General features: G+C 51.9%; 1 protein-coding gene across 3 annotated transcripts in view; it reads left to right on the top strand.

The window, feature by feature from the left end:
• Positions 1 to 20,407, top strand: part of LINGO1 (leucine rich repeat and Ig domain containing 1) — a 199,029-nt gene that overhangs the window by 120,225 nt on the left and 58,397 nt on the right. For all 3 annotated transcript variants that reach the window (XM_085588473.1, XM_085588472.1, XM_031505768.3), the window contains one exon: positions 15,452 to 15,621. The gene's annotated coding sequence lies outside the window, so the exon portion shown is untranslated. The remainder of the gene's footprint in view (positions 1 to 15,451; positions 15,622 to 20,407) is intronic.

Raw genomic sequence — 20,407 nt, 5'->3', positions numbered from 1 at the left:
ACCAGCCACGGTGATTTCAGGTCTCCAGAGCAGAGTGGAGGAAGGTTTAGGTACATGACAAGGAGCTTTAGACCCTGGGTGGGGATGCTGAGAATGGGCACTTCTTGGACTTTTCCAGCTCTGTGCAGAGAGCTGGAGCTGAGAAGGGTGCCAGTGTCCCCTCCTGAGTCCCTCTGGGCCTCCCCTGTCCCTGCCATGGAGCAGAACAGCTCCATGACTCCACTTGCAGCTCTCCACAGAAACCACAAGCACTGGCATCACTGGCATCCATGCTGCTGGACTCATTGCAGCGTTAAACCTTGATAAATGCCTTTAATATTTAATTGGTCTTTAAAAAACATAAATAGGCAGGATAGTAAATGCAACTTGTCAGGCAAAGTAAGGCGAGTAATGAATGTTACCCATGATTGGTGGCATCTGCAAAATGCACTAAAAGTGTGGTTTGAAACCAAGGGCTTCCTACTTCTGTTTCCCAGACAGAGTCTGTAGGTGCTCAAACATGGGACTTTCATTTTGGAAATAGGATTCCTTACACACCCTCCACCATGTCTGCTGACAAGGTCACCAGAGGTTCTCCTGCTCCAACCTCTGTCGGTGGCCTCAGCCAAGCAGGAGGTGGGAGTTCCAACCATTAAAAACTGTTTCATAATGGTCCAGCAGTTTCTGTGCCATTTACAGTAGTAGATGGGGGCAAAAAGCACTGGGAAGTTCAGACTGGAATAAGGCCACAGAGCCAAATTAGGAGTCCGGGGGCACAGTGCAGCACTGCAAAGTTGCATCTGCTCAGAATGTTGCAGGATTTGCCCACAAATTCTCACCTCCAGCTGTGATAGGTTTTCAGAGAGTTTCAGCCACAGCACCACATGTCCTGGAGTCCGTCCATGCCTTGGGAGGTCAATTCCGCTGCCCCACTGTGACATGAGATCACAGTCAAGAGCTTCAGCCTGGCTATGGGCAAGTTATGGATTCTGCAGTGGGTGTATGGGCTGGTAACCCTTGGGAAAATGAAAAACAATGCCCTACTCAGATACCTTCTGAAGTTCACTGGAGGTTCAGCTATGCGGGAATAGCACATTTAGGTTTTAGGGGAAGCTGGGGTTCAGTCAGGATCCCCTAACCAGCAGTCCTCCCAGGGAAGGTGCCAATGCAAAGAGCATCCTGCTCTGCCATCGCCAGCACATGTGTATGACCACTCCAGTGTCATCAGCACGAGTGGTGGGTGAATCTCTGCACATCTACAGGCTGATTTTTCAATCAAAGGAGCACTCAAACTGCTCAGAGTTCAGGTACTTGTCTCTCTGATGCCACTCCAGTGAGTTCAAGTGGCCTGAAGATCCCAAGGGAAGAAGCTTTGCTATGGAGTTGCTATTGCTTGAGGCTCTTGGGCTGGGGGTGGCACCAAAATAGCCACTCTTCAGCTCAGCTCCCTGTTGTTCACCCACAGCACTGTCTGAGCCACCATCAGCTGCTTCTAAATATGGAGAAATGCTGCAGGCCTTCAGCAGCTACGCTGGGGAGCTGCTGCTAAACGCCCTGGAATAATGATCCTGCTGCTGGGAGCCCTGGAAGAACAGAGGAGACAGGAGAGAGCGGAAGCAGCAGCAACAGCAATAATAACTGAGGAGCAATCCAGCAGGGAAAGGCTTTGATCTGAGGGCTGGGAGACAGGTCTGCTGTCTGCAGGGGATTTTTCCTGCACGGGTTGCTGGAGGGACCTGGGGTTTGTTGGGGGGAAGTAAGAGGCAGGAGCTACACCCCACCCACACGGTATTGTGCCCACCTCAGCCATGTTCTGTGTGCAGCAGGGACATCCCTGCATGGTCACATCCCTCCCGATGGAGATCTCACAGCTCTGCCCTGTGCTGCAGGCAGGCCCTGTCCCACTGTGCCAGGCAGCAGGGCAGTATTCCCAGCCAGGAAACACAGCCACTGCACCTTCCTCACTCATGGGGTGCCTCAAAACCCACCCAGAGCAAGATGGAAGAAGCCACCGAAGGCCTGAAGGAGCCAGGAGCATCTAACTCTCTGCCTTTTCCTTGCTCTCTTTTCTTGCCTCTAATTTCTGTTCTCCCTCTTCTGCAGAACCAAAACATTTTGGAGACTCTGCACTCCGTGCTAGCCTATTATTCACAGAACCTCCTATCTCCCTGCTTCAGGATGCTGCCTGGATCCGACCAATTACCAGCTCCCTTGATGTATAACACCATAAAACCCTTAACCTCATTATAGAAAATTTCTTTTGAATGGCCTTTAAAAACCATCTCATTACACAGGAAGAACTGTAATTACCTTTAACGAGACTGAGATATTGTGCGAGCAAGTGCGTTTGGGCTGTCAAAACAGAAGCAGTGGGAGATCATCTCCAGCCGTTTTCGCCACAAGGGCGAACACTTTGTAATTCCCTCCCCTGCGCTGCTCCTCATGCTGGCCCTCCCCCTGCCCCTCACTCCTCCTTTCTCCACGCCTTCCCTGGGCAAGCACAGCTGCTCGTGGTGCTCTGCTTCCCGAGGAGAAGCCCATCTTCCCCAGGACTTGTCTCTGAAGCTCCTGGTGCCGCAGTGTCAGCAGAGCTCTCACCAGCAACTCGCCGTGGATGCTCTCAGAGGGCCACTGTGGTCCTGCACTGAGGGCTGGCCTTGGCCAAGTGGAGCCCAGAAGGTGCTGATGTGGCTCCTGGGACATGGCACTGTCACAGCTGAGGGATGACAACTTTCCCAAGCAAAACCATCCGGTGTGGCTGCCTTCACCATCTTCCAGCAAGGAAGAAAAACACCATTTTTGTAGGGCAGATCCATCTCTGCTCCTTCCAGCTGTGGTCTACAGTGATCTGAAAGGCAGAGGTGTGTCCCTGAAGTCTGTCAGGATTTGGTTCTTTGCTGATGTGATACAGCTAATCTCTGGAATGGGCCCGGAGGGGTTAAGTTTTTTTTCCTTTCTGCATATGTGTGATTCAAATGAAATTTTTTTTTTTTCCACCAAACAAAATTTTTTCCATCCCATCTGTCACTAATGTCAAGGCACGCCTTTGCCCAGATCCATTTTTTATACAGAAAAAATAAAAATCTAACATTATTTTAGAAAACTGAGTACATGTTGCCACAGCAGTGGTACGTTCCCTTCTCCAGAAGGAGCTGTTGCAGTGTTAACCCCTGGTGCTCATCCCCAGGGTTTCCTCCACCCTTGCCCAAACTGGGCAGCTCTGCCTTCTTCTTCTCTTCTCTCCTGGGGTGTTTCTGGCTGTTGCTTCTTTATTTCTGTCTTTTATTATTTCTACCTCTGGGTCAGGGCGACTTTTGGTATTCACAAAGAAGCTCAGGACAGAGAACTCAGCTGGCACGAGTCAAGCTAATTGTTCATAGCTGTTATTGCTCTAATTGCCCTGATCACCCTCACCTGGAGCTGCCCCACTCCCGCTCAGAGCCCCATTTAACCTCAGGACTGGCCCCTTCATCCATTTCCAGAGCTTTGTGGTGGGTAGGCGTCTGTTCTTGGGCTCCAGCCTGTGGATTTTGGGGCCTCGTTTGTTGCTGTTGTGGGACCTGGAGCTGGCTGCAGCTCCCTCCTGTTGCCATGGGCATGTGCCCCATCACGGAGGGAGGGCACCCTCTGCCCCTGGGCTTCCTTCCCTGCCAGGACAGCCAGCTCTGCACCCTGGTGCTCCGGGGACCCGGCTCTGCAGCCAGCTGGTGAGTTTTGACCCCAAAAAGGTTAACTCCTGGGGCTCTCCTTTGCCTGGGAGCAGGCAGGGGGAGTGCCAGCATTACACAGAGGGGGAGTCGTGCTTTATTTCGTGTCAGGTGGCTTTGCTGGACAGGGGTTGAAGAAAAGGCTGGGAGGGAAGCAGGTGTGCTGTCCTGCTGCTGCATGCTGTGCTTGCCCTCCTGCCTGCCAGCAGGGCTGGTTTTTCCTTTCATTCCCCTGAGTGCCTCGAGGGAGGCCTGGGCTCACAGTCTCCTCTCACATCTACCAGAGATGGCTGATAATCACCGTGGGTAGTTGCCTTCTCTGTCCCACGTGTGTGCCAGAGGCTCTGGAAAATGATCTCGATGCTTCCCCTACCTAAGCAGCAGCCTCAGGGCTTTTTGTGGCAGCAATCAGGGCATTTCTGCAGCCTTCCTGGCCTCTGTGCTGCAGGAGCACAGCCCTGGCTTGTGCTTTCCTGTGACAGGAGGTTTTTGCTGGAGGGTCTGGACCAGGGTGGCCGGGTCCCCTTGCAGCAGCAGCTGGGGTGTTTGGGAGAAGGATGGGTGTGGTGCAGGACCCTGCTGCCCCAGGGACCCCGCAGCAGGAGCTCTGCCTCCAGAGGGTCCCTGGGCAGCAGGTCCTGGTCTGCAGCTTGTGCTGGATGAGGAGCGTTCCTGTCCTGTTCTGAGCACCCTCTGGAGAGGGCTCTGCTCAGCCTCCATGTCTCTGACCTTTTCAGTGTCGTGTGATAGCATTGGCTGTGGAGCTGCTCGCTGTCTAATGAGCCTGTGGGGACTGGGGGGAAATGGGCAGCCAATAAAAATATGGAATATTGAAAAGGTCAGAGCGATTTGGTGGGGACACAATAACTCACCAAACTACTTGGGCATTGCCTCTCTGGCTGCCAGCCCCAAGTGCAGGGGCCGTGGGCTTGCAGCTGGGTGGGGGCTGCATTGCATGTGCTCTTGGGGCAGGCTGAGCTTTCCAGCTGTGCCAGGACCTCTGTGGGTTGGCACATTGGCTGCACTCTGCAAGAAGGGTTGGAGAAACCCTTGTCCAGAAGGAGCCCTCAGAACTTGGGCGTTGCTTGCATCTCTGTGGAGGGAGAGCTGAGCCTGTGGCCAGGGTGTTCTCTGGCATTGCTGGCAGGTTCCTGCCATGATTCCAGCAGCAGGGAGCTGGGTGACAGGGGCCAGTTTGAGGCTGTTTCAGTGTTGTGCTCTGGATCTAGGCCCCAGGTGTCACCACAGACCTTCTGGAGAGCACTTGATGGGGCTGAGGGTGCATCCCTAATTGCCAGCAGCTGAGAGTGCATTTTGAGTCAGCTGTGGCTTTCCTGTGCCCCTCCTGCCTGCTAACAAGGGCAAAGCTCTCATGCAAAGCTGTGCTGATTTAGCAAAGCTGTGCCTTATGAGGGGGTGAGGAACATGCATCCAAAAGTTCCAAAACTGACTCAATTTCCTCAGTGTTAGCACTGAGGGGAGTCCCCCCTCTCTGTCTCTGACCCCTTTTAGTCCTCAACTCTGTCACAACACATCTGTCAGCTTGTCCTCTGCCACAGGCTGCTGGAGACCTCACCTCTCCAGCCAAGGTGCCTCTGATGGCCTTTGTGGTGGCAGAGCAGGGCCAGTGATCTTGCCATATGCCAGGTGCTGGGAGCAGAAGGAGAAAAAGGTCTTTTAAAACCCATCACACCATTTCATCTTACCAAAGTTGTCATGACAATGCAACACTGAAGGCTTTGTGACAGCCCTGTGCCCCAGTGTTGGCTTCTGGGAAATACCAAACAGCACTTTGTGCAGCCCCCTTTCCTGTAGGCAGGAGGCATTTGGAAAGTACAATTCATTGAGCTTAACAGTAAAAATTTCAGTTCTGGGAGTGAAACCAGAGCAGCAGGGGGAAAAGTGCATGTTGGTGCCAGGCAGGCAGCAGCCAGGACTGTGCAATGGCTCAGCAGCAGGTATCACCCTGGATGCTGATTCTTCTGCAGACTCTGTGCTCAGCAGTTGTGACTTGGGCAAGTTTCTGGCAGAGGAGACAGTGCTTCGTGCTGCTTTCTTTGGCTGGATGTGGTGGCTGGATTATTCTGTGGGCCCCCCGCAGCTGTGTTGCTGTGTGCCCTGACCCCAGCTGTGGCACTGTGGATGCCTGCCCAGCCTGGTGCTTTTTACAGCCCATGGCTTTGCTATGCCAAGTGTTGGTGTGGTGTCCTGGGGACAGTCTGTGTGATGTGTAGTTCAGTAAATATGTAATGGGATGTTTTAGGGCTTTATTGCTTTTATGCAGCACTAATGTAATGCCATTTAGAGAGCTCTGGCACACCCATCAGCAGCTCAAGTGGAGCAAAGGAAGGATGTTCTTCCTCTCCAAGCCCATCATCTTCCCCACTTGATGCTCTCAGCCATGATATAGTGGTCTAAAGGTGACAACTTGTCTCTGTGAGCACTCTGAAAAGCAGGCAGTGGGATCATTAGAAATGACTGTGAATTGGCCCTGTTTTAAAAGGGAGCAAAATATTTGGCCAAAGTCCCATTGGAGCATTTTCAGCTATTGTGAAAACCTTCTGCTAGACAACTTGTTTCTAGAGTTCCTACCAGAATCTGGCCCTTGGGTTTCAGATCACCTCTGTGAGGAGCTGCAGGTGCTCTACAGGGTTTTAGCCAGCCTAGAAGGTGTCATCAGACCTTAGCTGTGTGTTGGATGGGGTTGGAAACATTGCCTTGCCTGGCATTCCCCTGCTACAGGGCAGAACTTGGCTCTTGTTCCTGCCTGTGCCCATCTTGCAGGCTGGTCCTGGGCAGGGCTGCCACCCCAGAGCAAAGCTGTTCTGTGTGAGCCTTGTGCCCCTGTGCCACACTCAGCCCTGGGGGCTGGGATCCCATGTGGATGGCTGCTCCCTGTGGCTTGTAGGGGTGCTGCTATTCTGGATTGGCACCTCAACAATTTGGGCCCCTGGCACTTAATAACTGCAGTACCTAATTTTAGTGTAATGGCACTCATTCAATCTGCTGCTCCCAGAATGTGCAAGTGACATAAATTAATGTTACACAGAAAAAGTCAAGTTTCTAGTGTGAGATCAATAGATCATGATGTGGTGATATTTGAAAATACATCTTATTAGCAGTTCATATTTTGGCACTTTCCATGGATTCCCACGAGCTCCCTTCCCTGCTGCCCCAGAGAGCTGCTGTGCATGTGGTTGCTGACAGCATCAGTAATCCTGTGAGATGATATTGCCTATGCTGGATGTCACTCTGTGGCTTTTATCCCATGGGAAATGAATGGAAAGAGGTTGGAGTGCTGTTGGTCACTGCAGGGCAGAAGCAGAAGACTTTGGCATCTTGCAGCAGTTATAAGAAGGGCTTTTTTTTGGGCTGGCTCAGGGTGTCCAAGCAGGCAGACACCACAGGGCTGATGTTATGTGGTGCTGCTGTGAACCAGCCTGAAAAGTGAGGTAGGGAGGGAGCCCATGGCTGCTCTCCTGTCCTGGATAAACACAGAGATTCAGTGGAAGGATGCTGAGCACACCTGTGTGATCTGGGCTGTGCCTCTGGGGAGATGAGCAGAGGCTTTGAGCTTTCAGGGCCCAACCAGCACCATTTACCTGCTCTGAGGAGGACAAGTAACATGAGGAGCCCCCCATGGCAGGGCATTTGCCTCAGCACATTCCTTCTCAGCTTCAGCTTATGGGGCCTCTGCAGAGGTTTGACAGCTTAAAGTGATTCCTTGAGGCCAGGACTGGGTGTAAAGGCTGGCTGTGTTCTGTCTGGGGTCTCCAGCTACTCTGTTCTTGTCTCCTCCCCACGTGCAGGAAATGGTGCCGGGTTGATTTGGCTGCATGAGTTTGGCGAGGGGTTCAGAGCTGAGTTTCCAAGCCAGCTGTAAAAATATCCCTCCAGGGCATGTGCACTGCACCTCTCCCCTCACAGCCTTGTGCTGCTTCCTCCTCCTCCTCGGGAGGAGGCTAATCTCCTGTGCAGACCTCACCATCAGAGCAGATTAGAGCAGCTCCCAGCTCCTTCCATGCTGCAGAGGGATTGCCAGGATCAGAGGTTTGGACTGTAGCTGTGGGGGATGATCCCTCTTTCTGTAAGCCTGGATGGGAAAGGTGCTGTGCAGTCATTCTGCACCGGTGGAGTGGGCTGGGGAAGATGCACTTCCCTCTGGTCCCCAGAGCCAGCCGAGCTGTGCTGGGCTTTGCTCAAATGGAAGATGCTTGTGTACACTTCTGTAAGCAATGAAGTGACTCAGGTTGCCCACTCAGGCTTCTCTTTCCACAGACTGTTCCCAGAGTCCCTCCGGATGTGTCTGAAGCATCCTAAATAAGACCTGAGCACTGTGCTCCGAGGTGGAGGCTGCACTGAGCTGCTCAGAAAAAAATAGGCCATTGCTTTCCTCACGCAGGCAGGCATTTAAAGAGCCTGTGAGGGAGGAGTGTGGGCATGTGGCTAAATCAGAAGTGAGGAGCTGTCCCCTCCATTGGCACCTCACCTGCCTTCCACGAAATGGGGCCACTGGGAAGCCAGGCTGCAGGCTGGCTGGCTTTTTTTGGTGCTTGGTGGCATTGGCTTTGTGCATTGCTCCCAGCACCCAGCAGAAATCACCAGGGAGAAGCAGCTCACTTCTTGCCTCGCCTTTCCAACCAGTTTCCAAAATGGCTCAGGTTTTTTACCTTTTCTCCCAGAAAAGTCAACAGCAAAACCTGCTTGCCCGAAGTGGGATTAACCAATTGCCCTTGCAGGAATCCCAGCCTTGCTCCCCTGATCCTTTCTCCAGCCAGCTGCCCAGGCAAAGCATCTATCTCTGTCTTCCAACCTGAGATGCTGTCTCTTCACTAATTAAATGAGGAATATCACCTCTTTATAATTGTCAGTTGATTTCAAATTAAAAAGGGACCTGTCGGACCAAGAAGAACCTTATCCTCCCTCTGGGGACTGCCTTCCTTTTTATTTAAGTTTTTTTTCAGGCTGCTAATTCCATCTGAAAGTCTCCTGTGATACTGTGGTAACCCTTGGATGCTATTCAAGAGCATCCTGGCCCCTGGCGTGTGCTCATTGCCTTCTAATTGCTCTAAATAAGTTGGGAATGATGAAATTAAAGTGCCATTGATATGAGGCAGGCCTGGCACGCTGCAGTTACAGGCATGTGAGGGATGTGGACAGATGGGCAGATGTTAGGATAATAGGTATTAAATGCAGACTTTACCCTGTTTGGGATCCCCATCTAAGCACAGTTCAGCTTCTTGGTGGAGCAAGTTTGGCAGCTCCTGTGCTGGTGCCCCAGCTGAGCATTTGGCACGGGTTGGGGATGTGCAGGATGTAAAACTATGACCTCCCTTAGTTTCTGAAGGGTTCCTGGGTAAGGGACTCACCAGGGACAAGGACATGCAAAATAACCCTGAGTCCACACAGTGTCCCCAGTCTGTAAATCCAAGGTTACTCATCCTTTGGGCGATGTGGTTCAAACTGAAACAAATAGATGTGGGGTGCTGTTCTGATTCATTGAATAGGGCTGCTTGTTCTCTTCATTCCCTCCATCTGTAATTTTGGAGTTGGGTTCAGATTTCAAACCTGAAACAGCTGAGTTTGGGATTCTGGTGTTGAACCAGAAGTGAGGGGGTGGTCCCCCTGCCCTGGCATGCAGGAAAGCTGGGCTGAGGTCCCAGTGGGCCTGGGGTCAGCATTCCTTGCTCCTGACCTTGCCCTGGAGTGGGGACAGCACTAGCAGGGGACGTGGGGGCTGCCCTGGGCAGAGGCTGGGAGCTGGTTGGTGTCATTCAGTAGCTGCTCTTGTGCCCTGCTCACCTGGAAATGCTGCTTTTAGTGTCCTTTGCACTGAAAGAAAACAGACTATTTTTGGCATATGTAGTCAAAGGGGGAGAATGATGCCTTGCTGGCTGGTGGTGCTGCAGTGTCCCATTGCAACAGAGGGGCCTGGATAAGACCTGACTCCAGATCTTCAGCAAAGGCAGCTTTGTGACAATCTGTTCCCAGCCAGAATGGACTCATCACATCACCCACAGGGTGAAAGGCATCCCAGTCCAGCGATTCCACTCATCCCTGTGATTCAGGATCCCTGATCCTGCAGCAAGAGCTGGCTGGGCATGGCACCACAATGCTCAAAGAGAGCATCTTGGCCAAAGCAGCCCATTTGTGGAGCATACAGGGGTGGCTGGTCCCAGAGCTGCAGGTGAGGATGAGCTTCATCAGTCTGCAGGCACTTCTGTAGCCTTACAGGTGTGCTTGGTTTGGTGATTGTGCAGTTAATAGTTTCCTGAAGATGGATGGCAGGTACAGCGCAGCAGTTTGCTTCCAAAAATATGCCAATCATTCTAATCACTTGCCTAAGATTTGGGTCAAGTCCAGCCACCTGGCTTTGGATAATAACTCTCCCAAGTCTTCTTGAGCTAGTCTTGTGAAGCATTGGCATTCTCAGGACAGTTGAAATGGATGGGAGGTGCTCTGACATGGCAGCCAGCTGGCCTCCAGGATGGATGGCTGATTGCAAAGTGATGGAAAGTTACATTTGCTCAGTCTGAGCCAATTCTATTCCTGTAACTGGCCTTGGCTGTGACTTTGGCTTCCCTGTGGCTCATCGGATGCTCACCCTGCGACGTGCTCACCTGGAGGCTTTGGGTTGAGATGGCAGCATCTCTTGCTCTGGGCAGCCCTCCAGGCTCAGGGCTCATCTATCAGAGGAGTTCAGGACCTCTGAATTCTACCTGTTGCACATTTAAAGGCCAGAGGAGCAGATTTATGACTGTGGTCTGACCTGCTCTGGAACAGAAGCCAGAACTTGTCCCTGGCTGATTGCTTTGTCAAGTGTAGTAACTCTGGACACGTGGATCCCAAAGGCAGGGGAGCTGCAGGGTCTTGGCTCTGCTGGCAGGCAGCAGGGATCTCCACCCCATCTGTTCCTAGCTGGGCTGTTTGGATGAATCCCTTTGGATAAAGGATGCTCCCAGGGTGCCTGGGCCTGTGTGGGGTGTCACTGCCCGATTGCACAAAGGATGCTGGGCACTGCCTGGGCTGCTGACAGTTCAGCTCTCCCCAGCATGCAGTACTTCCAAGCAAACAGGAGGTGGTTATAGTGGCTGTAAATCCCTACAGGCAGAAAACACCCAGCATTTGGAGGGATTTAGGTGTAAATTCATTCAGTTAATTTTCTCAAAAGGATCTGTGAGCTGCAGGGTTGTCAGCATGATGCCAGGTGTGCTTTTTAGATGGCCAGTCTCCCTGGGGCCCAGCACCCTGAAGTGCCCTGCTTGTGTTCAGGGGTGTGTTCCCACCCTTTGCTGCTGCTCCCAGTTGCAGCCCCTATTCAGCTGAGCTCTCAATGCAGCACAAGGAATTCTCAACAGAAGCCGAGGTGTCTGCTGTGATCCACTCCCAGTGAATGCTTTTCTCCTCATCTTGCTTGTACGTCAGTCAGGTCATCTCTGCTCTTCCTCTGCTTCCCCTTCCCTTGGCCACTCCCAGGAGGTGGCTGTCTCTGGTCCCTGTGCCTTGGGCAGGAATAGGTCTGTGCCAGGTCCCACCCTGGCCATGCCCTTCCCTGCGTGGCTGAGCACGGTGCAGGGTGTCCCTGGCCCTGCAAGGATCAGCTCCTGGGGACTCCCACCAGCAAACAGGCTGGGAACTGCCACAGCGCCATGGATGAGGGGAAGCACGGGGCAGGGCTGGCTCATCTGTGCCAGCACACTGCGTTTTGGAAATTGGCCTGTGCTGAAATTGGCTGTTCCTGCCTGGCATGGAGGAGGAGGAGGAAGGAGCAGTGCTGGGTGGAAAGCCCTGGTGAGCTGGGCTTGGCATGGGTGTGGGAGGAGGGAAGAAGCAGTGCTGACTGCTCCCAGGAGGAGCACAGGAGCTGTCACCATGTGTCACCCCCTTTTTGGCAGCCCCAGCCTGCTCGGCCAGCAAGTGCAGTTAAAAAGGCTGAGCAGGCATCAGGACTTGTTTTGCCACCAGAAACTGCTTGGTGCTGTAGGCAGCTGCCTTGTTGGTCTGTGCCATGCACAGTCTGGGCAGAGATTGGTCTGGGAGTTTTTTGGGGGAGCAGATCCCTTGGAGTGCTGCCCTGGTGGTGATGGTGCAGTTTGGTGCATGAGAACTCTGCTAATTGGGCCAAGCTTCAGCATTTTGTGGGCTTTGCATCCCCTCCAAACAGGGCAGTCTCACACCCTGGCTGGCACTGGGCAGAGCAGGCTGCTCCTGGTCCCCACTTGCCACAGGTGCCCAGAGATGTCCTGGCATTGCTGGGCAGGGCAGTGAGTGGATAGAAGGACTCATTTTCCCATCTCGATCCCTTGTGGCTGAGATTTCCCTTAAAGAGCCTTTCACCCAGAGGTGAAGTCACTCACCATGGCCACCTTCAGCAGCTGCTTCTGCATTGTGGGTTGTAAATGTCCTCTTAATTTAGTGCCTGCAGTGCACTAAAGCAGCAACCTTAGCACAGCCTCTGCATAATAACCAGAGAGGCTCTCGATCCTGGGCTCTGACAACAGCGCTCTCCTTGACTGCTGGAGTCCCAGGGGCTGATGTCTCCCTTACCCTGGGTGCCTCAGCTCCCCACCACATGCTTCTGAAAGATAACTCCCTGTAAAATAGAGAGATTTAGTCTAGTCCAGCTGGGCAGGTCAGTCCAGACAGTAATGCAGTCACAGCCTAAATGTTTCAATTCTTTTGGTGAAACTTCCCGGTGAAAGGTGGTTTTTTTCTCCTTCACGAAACAGGATAGCAGCTCTGACCTTGAAGAGAGAAATGATGAGGGTTCAGAGTTCTCTTACTTTTTTTGTTGCTATTTTTCTTGCAAAATATTCCAGTTGAGAGGGATTTTTTTGCTTAAACAATTTATACCCAGTAGATAGATTTATTCTGTTCAGCTACCAGCTGCAAGAAAGTCTTGTTATTCCCTGTGACATTTTTTTTTCCCCTCAATACTCATAAATACTCTTTGTTAAATCTGAGTTTTTGCTACTGGAAGCATGAGGGACCAGGTACTCCTGCCCTGTTGTGATGCTGGAGGAATCAGCCTCCTTTGCTGCCCTGACCCTGGGTAACCTGAGTGGTGCTCAGGACTGGTTGTTAAATATCCCTCTGTCTCCCCATGCCAATTCTGCTCCCTTGTTATTTCCATCTCTCAGGGATAAAGGATCTGCACAAAATTACTTTTTTGAACATCCTGGAACCAAGAGGTGATTTGGAGGCAACACTTCCGACTCCTGCCTGGCTGCTACTTCCCATGCCTCTGCTCCCAGCCAACACCCTGCTGTCCTGGCTTTTAGCAGGAACTGGGCAAAAAAAAGTTTCCTGGTTTAGCATCGTTATTTCCAGGGAGAAGAGGAAAATGTGGAGGTTTGGTTTGAAATTATTTGAGTGCATGTGGCAGAAATGCAAGGACTTGACAGCAGAGTTTGTTTAGATTGGAGTAGCAAAGAAATGAGGAGACTTAAAATGAAAAGTGGGCTCAGAGGGAGGGGGAAAAAGGCAATATTCCCTTTAAAATACATAAAACCTGGCTGCTTTGATGCTGATGGATCACTTGATACTTGAATGTCTGTGAAACCATTCCATATGACAAAGCCAGTTTTCCAGGCCAGAATTGTTGCTGGTGGGTTTGGCTGTGGTACCTTTTACCTCTGGTGCCTGCCTCAGTTTCCCTTTGTGGAATCACAGAATGTTTTGGGTTGGAAGGGACCTTCAAGGACAGCAAGTCATGGGCAGGGGCTCTTTCCACTAGACCAGGGCACTCCAAGCCCCATCCAGCCTGGCCTTGGACACTTCCAGGGATGGAGCAGCCACAGCTGCTCTGGGCAACCTGTGCCAGGGCCTCAGCACCCTCCCAGGGAAGGATTCCTTCCTAATATGTAATAGATTCTTCCCTTGTCTGTAGCTTTTCCATGAAGTTTGGGGCACTTCAGCTGCCTCATCTCTCCCTTCACCAGGGTGGGCTGGTGCAGGGGACCCACATGGTGCTGGCAGCACCTCCCTTGCTCAAGAGATTTAGCTGAGATCTCCAAACTCATTGCTCTGGTGAGCCTGAGAGGCAGCTCTGTCTCTCTGTTTTTAGGTTCTTTGGAGCTCAGATTCTCAGCCTCCTTACCTCTCCACTAGTGCAATGTTTTAGGAACAGATGGGCTTAATTTCCGATTGCCGCCCCCTGAACTTGGGAGGAGGCTCGAGTTTGGAGCCAGTCTGCCTCTTGTTCCACGTGAGTCCATCCAGCAGGCTCCTGCCTGCCCTGCCCCTGTGGACATGGAGCCAAGGACCCGGCAAATTGCCCTCTCTGTGATGAGAGAGGCTCTCAGAAGTCAGATTTTCCCTCTCGGTGGATAAATCCATCTCCACGTTACCTTCACAGTGGCAGCGGCTGAGCATCTTCTTATGGGTTGATACTGTTGAGATGCTTACTCTAAGCTCCATCTAATCCTCTTTCAGGGAGCTATCGGGCTGGTGATCTCCTACAAACAGGTTTTCCAACACCAGCCTCGGCATTGTGTGGTTTGTGATCATGCTGGAAGGATGATGGTCCTGCTGCACCTCTGCTGCTGCTCCTCAGCTGAACCAGAGGTGAAAGGGGAAAGAAAATGAACCTGCAAGTTTCTGACCTGAACTCTAGTGGATTTTGGATTTAGGTGTCTACTCCTGCTTTCATAGAGTTTTGTGGCATGTGATTTCCTTATTCAGCTTCTTGTGGAGCATAAATCAGAATTTATAACTGATTTATAACTGATTTTGTGTTGGATTAAAGCTTTGGGGTGGTTTTTTTTTTGAGAGCACCCTCATGAATCTGGCCTGTTGTGTTTTTGCCAGTGTACCCCAGGAATCTTGTCACTCTTTGGGAATCAATAGCAGATGTAAAGCATATTTAAAGTGTTTCCAATACCCTTCTGTGTGTCAAGGCCCAAAATTCAAGGCAGAATTTAGAGGTGCTGCAATCTGCTTGAAAACTCTTGGACCGTTGAACTTGGCAATTAAAACCCGATTCCTGCTTGCTGAGAGTGGGAGCTTGTGTGTGGTTGCCCTCCATTATCACGTTGTCACCCAGACATGTGCATGGGGATGGAGTCACCCACCTGGCAGCAGTGCTGGCACAAGGCAGCTGTGGGGATTGGCACCCAGGGCATGGGAGAGGCTGTGAGATCTGCTGTTGGTAACATCTGATCAGCACCAACCTCATCCCTGGGATCGGGTTTGGACCAGTTTAGGGATGGACACTGTCCCTCCTGGAGCAAGGTGAGCAAAGTCCATTCTGCCATGGGCTGGGCTCCCTGCAGGGAGTGAGCAGTCCCTTGTGAGAGGGCAGATCCTTGGGTACTGCTGATGATGCCTTAAGGAGCTGGAACAGCGACTAGGCTGAGTTAAGAGGAATAAAGTGGATATTTATTGAAGTGCCTGCAAGGACCACACCCTGGCAGTACCCAGATGGCTCCAAGATGGAAGTGAAAGAGGGCTTGGTCACGAGATCTCACATTTTGATAAGTTTGAGTCCATTTGCATATAGGAGCCAACTGTCCAATTAATAGCTTCAAATTATGAAGTTTCATCCTCCTTGCTCGCTTGCCTGCCCTCCTCTTTTCATGTTGTTTTAGGCCTGAAGTTTGAAGAGCTTGTCCTTGAGTCTCCTACTAGAACAGGATTGTTTTGTCTTCACCCCCCTGTGAAAAGATCTCAGTAACACTCGATATAAAGGCAAAAGCTGCACACCAGCACAGAACAGAAACAACCCAAGGTATCACTGACACTGTCCCCTTCCTCCTGTCTTGCAGGGCTGCGTGTCTGGGGCTGAGCCAGGTGCCCCCTGCTCCGTGCTGGGTCCCATGAGCCGGGCAGGACCCCCCTGTCCCTCGCGCCCGGGGCCGCAGCGCCCGGCTCTGCCCCCGCTGCTCGGGAGCGCCCGCCAGCCCCCAGAGCGGAGCCGCAGAGAGCTGCTGCCACGGTGAGTCCTGCCTTCTCCTTCCCCTTCCTTCCTTCCCCTTCCTTCCTTCCCCTTCCTTCCTTCCCCTTCCTTCCTTCCCCTTCCTTCCTTCTCCTTCCTTCCTTCCCCTTCCTTCCTTCCTTCCCCTTCCTTCCTTCCTTCCCCTTCCTTCCTTCCTTCCCCTTCCTTCCTTCCTTCCCCTTCCTTCCTTCCTTCCCCTTCCTTCCTTCCTTCCCCTTCCTTCCTTCCTTCCCCTTCCTTCCTTCCTTCCCCTTCCTTCCTTCCTTCCCCTTCCTTCCTTCCTTCCCCTTCCTTCCTTCCTTCCCCTTCCTTCCTTCCTTCCCCTTCCTTCCTTCCTTCCCCTTCCTTCCTTCCTTCCCCTTCCTTCCTTCCTTCCCCTTCCTTCCTTCCTTCCCCTTCCTTCCTTCCTTCCCCTTCCTTCCTTCCTTCCCCTTCCTTCCTTCCTTCCCCTTCCTTCCTTCCTTCCCCTTCCTTCCTTCCTTCCCCTTCCTTCCTTCCTTCCCCTTCCTTCCTTCCTTCCCCTTCCTTCCTTCCTTCCCCTTCCTTCCTTCCTTCCCCTTCCTTCCTTCCTTCCCCTTCCTTCCTTCCTTCCCCTTCCTTCCTTCCCCTTCCTTCCTTCCCCTTCCTTCCTTCCTTCCCCTTCCTTCCTCCCCTCTCTGCAGAAGGACGTGCTCCAGGTTGCTGTTCCTGTTGACTCCACGTGTGTCCCCTGGCTGCAGGGGTGCCTGCAAAAAAAAACACACTGAGGGAGAACAGCTTATGCACCAAAAAAAATATTCAGGTTTCAGTCAACACACTCAGCTCACGAATTCAGGTTGTATTTAGCAAGTGGCTTTGGCTGGGAAAAAAAAAAAAAAGTGAAACACTGAAAAGTTTGATTTTGACATTTTCAAAATGAAACCTTTCAGCCATCTGTTTCAAGATGATATTTCATTTTGAGTTTTTTCTAGGTTTTTTTTTTTTTTTTTTCCCAGGGTGGAGGGGAAGCCACCTACAAACAAAATGAAAGCTTCACTTCAGCCCAAACAAAATGTTTCATTCAGCCCCAAATTATTACTGGAGCTTTAAAATTTGGCAAAGAAAAAAATTACTTTGGTCATCCTGAATTGCTTTCTTTTCTCTGTTTAATCACCAGGACAAAAGAGAAGCGTGTGAGGGAGTGGGAGCTGTGGGGCACGCAGCGTTGGGCGTTTTGAGTGGGAGTTTGGGAAGAGCCTGTGGTGGCAGAACATGTTGTACCAATGACTTTGGTGATGGCAGGAGCCTGTGGGAGCCAATTTTAGCTACGGCAGAAAGTTCGTGCTGGAGAGGAGAGTGTGCTGTGCTGAGCCCACCTGGAGCCAGCGTCCTCCCAGGCTGTGGGGGTGGCCCCGGTGCCCAGAGCCCTGCTGGGTGCCAGAGGTGTGTGGCAGGTCTCACCCCGTGCCACTCCCTCCCTGCAGAGCACAGGCTGTGCCTGTTACCTGCTTTCCCCATCTGGGCTTTGGGAAAGCCCAGTTTGGGGAGATAAATGTGAAGCAGAAGGGACCTCCTGGTCTGCCTAAACCTTTTTTGTAGCTCTCTTTGAACAGGAGAAATCACTCTGGGGATGAAAGAGAGAAGGAAGGGGTTGGGGGTGGAGAAGAAGCCCCTGTGGGGCTCCTCGTGGCCCCCTGAGGGCAGGGAGGAGGTGATCTGACCCATATCCCAAATCCCATCATAGCTGGCACCTGGGTAGCACTTCCAGCACCCAGCTCAGCTGTGCTTTTCATTTACCACGCCCTCTCCACCCCCAGTCCACCCCAATGTGACCCTATCCAGTGACACAGAGGTGCTGGATGTGGAAGGGGGTTGTGCTTGGTGGGGGCTGCTGCACTCCTTGGCATGGGGCTGTGCTGGCTCATGCCCTCTGTCAGGAAGGAGAAATGGAGGGCTGAATCATAGGAGGAGAATAGGAGAGCCCCAAAATGATGCATAAGCAAAATCTGTGCAGCACCGGGAGGGGCTGCAGGAAGGCATCCTGGGCTGGTTTCCTGAGAGGGGTGTGCTGCTGGCACATCCTGGCTCCCACTGCAGCAGGAAGGCTTCGAGCACAGCACTGCAGGTGTCTGGGAGCGTGGTGGGACAGCAGGTGCTCCAGATCTGCTCACACGTGCTCCCAGGCTTCTGGCAGCACCGGCTCCCTGCTGGACTGTTGTGGGGCTGCTGCCTTTGTTGCAGAGGAACAAAACCTGGCAGCTCCGAGGGACGTGAGATCAGAAGGGATCATGGCTGCTGCAGGTCTGAAATCAGTGTCTGCCCTTGTTTGGAGGGGAGCTGGTTGTGCCCAAACCTCTGTTGGATGCTTTGCAGGTGGCTGTGACCCCAGGGTGTGAGTGGCAGTGCTGGAGAGGGTGGTAGGACCTTGTCCCTGTGAGTTTGCTCCAGAGGGAATCCCTCCACCCTGCTTTGGCAGAGTCTTTCCCCAGGCCCTTACTGGAAGCCCCTGAAATCTCCAGAGTCATGCACCTCTGGGTTTGCATTTAGTGTTCCCACCTTTCATTCTCTTTCTCTGTTTTTGTTTCTCCCTCTTTTTCCCCCTCTCTCCATCTTTATCAGTAGTTAATGAAACAGGCAGGGAGAAACCCAATTCGTACAGTAATTAAATTTACTTAGAGGGTATTCAGCTGGAGTAATGAGAAGTTTAATTCAATGATTAGTTTTTTCTTTCATTAATTAAAAATGGAACAACGGTGCAGTTACAGTGGGCTGCATTGATCCTCCTTGTGGAAAGCTGCTGATGGAGGAGGAGGAGGAAGGAAAGCTTCTCATTTTATCTTCTCTGGATGCTCTCCCCACACACAGATGCCTGTATTGTCCCCTGTTCCCAGCTGATCCCTTGCCCAGGTGTCCCTGAGTGACTTTAGGTAAGGGGTGCTTGGGGTGGTGATGAGGAGAGCAGTGGCACAGTTCCCCACATGGGTCCTCTCCCCGATCTGTCCCCAGCCTCTCAGTTTAAAAATGGATTTGGAATATTTGCTGTGGGTGGAAGATTGAAAAGCAGGTCCCAGCCCACAAGAAGTTTGGGGTGGGAGAGTTGTTTTCCATCCTTGCTGAACAGATTTTGATCCATTTAAATATGTTAAACTCATAAACATGTTTTTAGTCTTTTAAAATAAGTGATGTGTGAAAGCAAAAAATAAACCAAATAAGTAATTTCCCGTTTTTCCAATGCCTTCTGCAGGATCTTGAGCAGTGTTAGGACCTCAGATGTCCTTTGAAGCATGATTGGGCATGTTCTGTTCCCCTAAAGTAGAGGCATTTGTACTCCCAGTTTTGACACAGATGGACTTTTTTTGGTAGCTTTGGGAATTTTTGTAAGATCTGCTTATATATGAGTTCCTGAGGAGGAGTAGACAGTAACAGGAATAACCCCCAAAAAAACAAGGAACCATTAACTGGTGTCACATATCCTGTCTGTGCAGGAGCTGTGTGCAGAAGGGGGCTGGGCAGGTGAGCCAGCATTGCCTCCCCCTCACCTGTGCCCTCCCTGCCCACCTGTCTGCCAAGTCTGCTGCTCTGGGGCAGAATTAGCCAAGGGCTGGGGCACCAACACCTGAGTGTGAAGCCAAGAGCACTCAACACCTCTGGAAATCAGATGCTTTCGCTTTTCTGGGTTATTTTGGGTGTGATAACTGCTTCAGGAAAGCTGGTGGGCAAGGGAGAGGCCCTGGCAGCCCAACACTGTGTCCCTGTGCTGGGAGGACAGACTCTGTCCCATGTGGGGCTGGAGCCCCCCCAGCAGTGCTCATACCTCCTGGAGGCTCCTCTGTGCCCCCATTTGTGGAGTGGCTCAGGACTTAGAGAAATGGCTTTTTATGGCAAGAAAGGAGGAATACATCTCCCTGCTTTGACCTCATCTCCTGAACAGCAAAAATTGTGCTGGGAAATGGTGATTGTGGGGCACTTGTTCCCACACCTGCAGGAGGGCTGCAGCTGAGCTTTCTATCTCCAGCACTGTCTGGGCTGTGGTGGCAGTGGGAGGGAGCCCCAGGCTGGTAAATTGGGGCACCCCAGTGCTGGCAGCCTGTGCACCCCTCAGCTGCACCGAGCTCCTGGCATCTCTCAGGCCCAGCCTTTTGTCCCCAGGACTTGTGGCAGTGTTCTGGATGTAACGCAGCATCTCCAAATCCCAGCACATCTGTGGGAGAGCCCTCAAGCCCCCTGGGTCCGTGGGGTGCAGTTTGAGGCTCATGCCTCATTGCTGGGGGTCCTGAGCTGTGAGAGCCTTTTGCAGCTCAGCTCTTTGGTGATGTTTTGCAGTTTCTGTCCTCTGTGAAGCGTTTGGCTGGGATACAGGGCTGCAGCCAGGGACTGAGCTGCCTGGGGAGGGTTTTGGAAGGAAGTGTAAGCCCGTGCTGACCAGTGAGTGACACCTAGACTTGTATTCAGCTGCAGCAGTGCCTTACAACAGTGTTTTTCTGAGGGGTTTTGCATGCATGTGCTTCTTCAGAGATCACTGCAAATGATTCCCAAGTGCTCTGGCCCAAATCTGTCCTGGTAGCTGTCAGCAGATCAATGCTCTACTAAGTACAGACCTGCTCTATTTCTGTGGGAAAATGGCTCTCTTAAGCAGTTCATTTTGGGCCTTCCAGCAGCAGGGCCACTACATTTTGGTAGTTGTGTTTTTCTGTCTGTTACATCCTGATTTATAACTTTTAAATATCAGCTTGGATGAAGATTGAGCTTGTCTGAGCTCAGTTTTGGGAGGGAGAGAGGGAAAAGCATTCACAGCTTTTTAATTTCTCTCCTGCTCATCTCTCAAATG

Source organism: Lonchura striata, chromosome 10 (assembly GCF_050655825.1).
Source record: "Lonchura striata isolate lonStrDom1 chromosome 10, ASM5065582v1, whole genome shotgun sequence".
In the NCBI taxonomy this organism is placed as follows: domain Eukaryota; kingdom Metazoa; phylum Chordata; class Aves; order Passeriformes; family Estrildidae; genus Lonchura; species Lonchura striata.
This window is presented reverse-complemented; position numbering and strand designations above follow the sequence as displayed.